Here is a 4,713-nt window from a genome sequence, read left to right as displayed (position 1 = left end):
CTATCTATCTATCTATCTATCTATCTATCTATCTATCTATCTATCTATCTATCTATCTATCTATCTATCTATCTATCTATTTATCTATCTTTTATCGCGGAAAACGACATGTCTTGTCTGTATGAGTAGGAGTTGAAGACAGTTATTATATCAAACTGGCGAATTACACGGAAATAATACTCAATCGTGCAAATTAGATTATTTCATTATATAATAGCGCTAGCTCAGAAAAACGTTTTCGACAAAGTGACATAGATCTTATTCTAAATGGCCGTTAAATCAGAAGTAGATGTACACCACAACTTATTAAGCTAATTATGTCTAAAAATAAAATATTCATTCGCATTTACTTACACTGAGTTAGAAAAAGCAGTAGCACCACTAGACAACAGCTGACAGCACGAAGTTGACTTTTAATATGCGATGATGATGAACTTTGCAGCATGTTAAAAACATTTATAATTTATAATATTTTATTGGGAAGAATTAACAAAAACTTTAATATTTTAATTAAGATTTTAGGTGATTTAAAGGCAAACAAAAATCACATTAAAAACATATCAACATAATAATCAGAAGACAACCGGAGATCAACGAACAGAGCAGCTGGGATGGTGGTTAAGAATAAAAACTGAAATTGAAAGTAAAATCATTTGGTCGTGTATTTTTTTTTTTTTGCTGCAAGGAGTTTATTAACATCGTTTATAAAAATTGGGTTAAATATGTCCGTTGTTGCAACATGTGCAACACTTTGGTATAAAAACCAAGTAATATACTTTATTTAGCTTTATTTTAATATAAGTTGATATAAAACAAGTTTTTATGTTTTGCCAGTTGAAATCGACTTAGTTTAACACTAGAGAAGCCAATGGTTTTTCATCGGCGATTCATGAGTAAGTATTTTTTTTTTTTAAGAAATTTTAGTAACGCTACATATTAGTCATTTATTATATGTAAAGTATCAATAAGTCTAACAATATCTGTTTATTTGTTAATAAGTCCCCAAACGACTGACATTTCTACAAATATTATCTAAAGATTATTTATGTTTCGTAATAATTTCAAGAAAGAATTTCATCTGACGATTTATATAGAAATATACAATCAAGGTGAAAAGATGTGCTAAGAGTATCACAAGTTTTCCGGTTATTAGAGAAGTCCACATGGTACGATTCCTGTGTCTGTGGATACATGGAGAAATCTCTATTTCTGGATAAATTTGGAAATAGGTTGTAGTTAAATAAATAATACACGATATGGGTGAAAGGGTGAAAGAAATGAAAGAATGAATACGTTGGATAAATAAGAAATGCGGCACCACTGAATTTAACTCCTTGTTAGCATATGTTCAAGGTCAACTTTGTTCATACCAGGCTTACCAAAGTGCCTTCTCTGATGGTAAGAACTTGCCTCTCGACTCAACAGAAATAATCTTTTGTGAAATATTGTTGTTGCTTTTTTTAATTAAAGTGCCCTGTACAGAGACCAAATTCTTTTTACTTTTACAAGAGGTACTTTTTGAAATTTAGGTCTATGTATTGTGCCATCAACAGATAAAAGCGGACTTTTTTTCTACATTTTCGTTCTACAAAAGGTACTTTTTGAATTTTCTATAATATTGCACCCAGAACTATAAAATTAGTAGATCCCGTATTAAGTTATAATCTCTAAAAGGAGACTTTTTGAAACTTTTTGAATTTGCTATAATTTTCAGAGTAAATGGGAATATATTAAAGTGGACTGGGTTCTTATCGAATTCTAAGGCGATTTTGTTATGTCCGTTCGTCTGTCTATTGAAATCTCGAACGAGTCCGAGCGACAAAGCTAGAGATTAGAAATTTTCCACAAAAAACTTCTTAATGTAAGGTTTGTTTGGCATTGAAAATGGGCAATAATAGTTCACGTTTTCGGAAAGACCACAATTAAGTGGTAACCCGAAAAGCAGCTTATGTGTGTCAAAATCTATTTATTAATTTTTCTGACGATCAGACTAAAATGATCTTACCCCAATTAAGGTCCCTTACAATAACTTAACGCTCATTACTGACTGTCGAGAGTTTTAACGTGAGCACCTGCCTTGACCGTATTATCTCACGGTGGTCTTTTCCATGCACTGGGTTTCATCCATTATCATTCAACCCAGCACACATCTCAATCATACGACACATTCATAAGAGAAAAACTTACGACACATTCATTAGGTAGAGGGCTGGGTGGTGCCCACCGAACCTTACATTCATCCTGTACCATATACAATTAATACCAACTAATTTCCAACGCTTAGTCCCTCTGTGGGGTATCTGTTGTTTTCAGAAACAGCACCGAACCTATACCGAAATATTGACTATTATCATGCATCAGTCTTTTAACCGCCACTTACTCTCCCCGCGAATTTGGGTTTAAACCACAGCCACTACGTGGATCCCGAAGGAACCTCAACCAACTGACTGGCCACCCGTAGTAGCAGATTAAGCGGTGCTCTGGTCTGGCCTCTGGCAATCTATGCAAGGACTAAGCCAAGCAGTAGACTGTAGCCAATTTTTCTGTCTCAATTTTTCAGACTGGAGGTGTTGGCCACCTCTTTATACCCCGGGATTGCAATAACACCAAGGTGGAGGTCTCGCCAAGGTAGCATGCCCCCGGGGGGGTATGTCTAAAAATACAAGTAAAACAATGAAATTTGACATTAGTACGCTTCTTACAATTAGCGTTAGATCTCTTCTGACTTTTTGTCGGAATCGACCCTACCAACGATATAAAGTCGACTTTAGCAAATGCAAGTACATCGAAACAAGTTCCATATGAACCAAAATCGGTCTACAAAATGTTATTAGGATCGGCCCATAATTGACACTACCCCTCATATAAGGTTCGTTTTAGAAAATTTGATGGGGAGGATTCCCGAATGTAATCTGTAACTATTTATTTGAAAAAAAGTACTCGTTGATCTAATCCGCATATAAGGTCCTCTTCAGAAAATAACTCTTACTCTACTGACAGAATTGATAATACTACCCAGCAAAAATGAAACGAAGTACTTACAAAAGAATAACATTTATCATCACTTCTAAAGTGGCACACTAAAAATTTGTTTACCTTCTGTGGGAGTGATTTTTGTTGACTTCCAAAGAAGCGACAAGAATCAAATTTTGTTTAAAATTTAAGGTTTATTTTTGTTTAAGAAAACAATCATCATCCTCTTGATTTATGGTTTCAGACAATATAAATTGTATATCATTTCATTGACCCATTATGGCTTGAATAGTGTTAAACTTGTTTTAAATAATTTTATTATGGATTTGAGGTTGGTCAGTTCAAAACGTAAAAACAATATAACAAACGTTGAATGAATCAAGTTTTTTGTTGTTGCTTTTGTTTTTGTTGTTGGTTTTTTAGCTCAAAAATGGTTAAACAATTGCCAAACACTCTCACTTTTATTTTATTTATTATTTTTATTATATATTTGTTTATTTAACAATAATAATCAATATTGTTTGTAGTTTTTTTTTACATTAAATAATTTTTTTTTTCTTATTTTTTCTTAAATTTTTTGTTATTTATTTATTTTTTTTTATATTTTTGAACATTATTTGTGGAGGTATTTTTGTATTGTATTGGTAATAATTGTTATGGCCTTGTTACAAATACATTTTAAATTTAAATAATTTTTTTATTGAAATTAGTTTGGATACACACATTCCTAAAAAATTTTCAAGTTTGTTTTGGTGTTTTTTTTTAATTTTATGTTTTTTAAGATTAACATCTTATTTTAAGATTTTAATTAATTTTAAGGTTATTTGTTAAAAATAACCTTTTTGTTGTTAAACAATTTATTAAATGTTTTAAACACATAAAATGTTTCTAATTATTATTACGAAATTTTGATATATGTATGTTCGTTACTTTTTGATTCACCTATTTGGCGCCACTTGATGTCTTAATGTGGGCAACTTTATTTAGTATAATTTTATTTTTAATCTTAATAAATTTCAGGGAATTTTTTCCAAGAAGTTTTCATTTTTATATAATTTATGTTTTATTTTAAAAATTTTTATTAATTTTCATTTTAACGCTATAGATTTTAATTTCCTTTTCACTATTTGTCACCATTTTTTTACACTCACTTTATTTTTTATACGTTTCTCTACGTTTCTTTGTCTCAATTCGATACTTTACTCTTGCACGTTTAATCGTTAACTGAATAGTAAATTTTTTTTACAAAATTTTAGTTCACTGCTTTGTAAAAAAATGCCAAAATACAAAAATATATATATTTTTTTTTTGATTTTTCATATGGCCCCAACTCATACAACAAAATAGAGTTACCATTCGAACCATAAACCATGGCAAACAGGCAGAGACCAAAAACAACAACAACAAAAATAAACATTTAATGAAATATCACGTAATGACGTTAAGCATGCGCAATATACACCAATATTAAAATATATGTTGGTAACAGTGATGTCAATACTACGTAAATTGATGAATGGGGAGAGCCACATTAAAGTGTACTAGACATCTGAAAATGACTTTCTTTCTTCTGTCCGTTTGTCTATGTAAACCTTGTGATCAAACTACTGGACACAACTTTTGGGAATTATCACTCCCTCTATTGCTAGATCGGTTGCTAGATTTTACACGAATCTTAATCATGTTCGTGCTTTAATCGTTTTCCATGTTTATTGTATTTTATTCATATAAGAGGTACCA

General features: G+C 31.0%; 1 long non-coding RNA gene across 1 annotated transcript; it reads right to left on the bottom strand.

Moving 5' to 3' along the window:
- Positions 1-521: 521 nt before the first annotated feature.
- LOC124418497 lies at positions 522-4,354 on the bottom strand. Its single transcript, XR_006940034.1, has 2 exons — positions 4,125-4,354; positions 522-631 (listed from the first exon to the last, which is right to left on the bottom strand). It is a non-coding gene; the product is annotated as an uncharacterized LOC124418497 (long non-coding RNA).
- Positions 4,355-4,713: the final 359 nt, after the last annotated feature.

The sequence above is a fragment of the Lucilia cuprina genome, chromosome 2 (assembly GCF_022045245.1).
Source record: "Lucilia cuprina isolate Lc7/37 chromosome 2, ASM2204524v1, whole genome shotgun sequence".
Taxonomy (NCBI): Eukaryota; Metazoa; Arthropoda; class Insecta; order Diptera; family Calliphoridae; genus Lucilia; species Lucilia cuprina.
The sequence above is the reverse complement of the archived record's forward strand: the minus strand, read 5'-3'. Positions and strand labels throughout refer to the sequence as shown.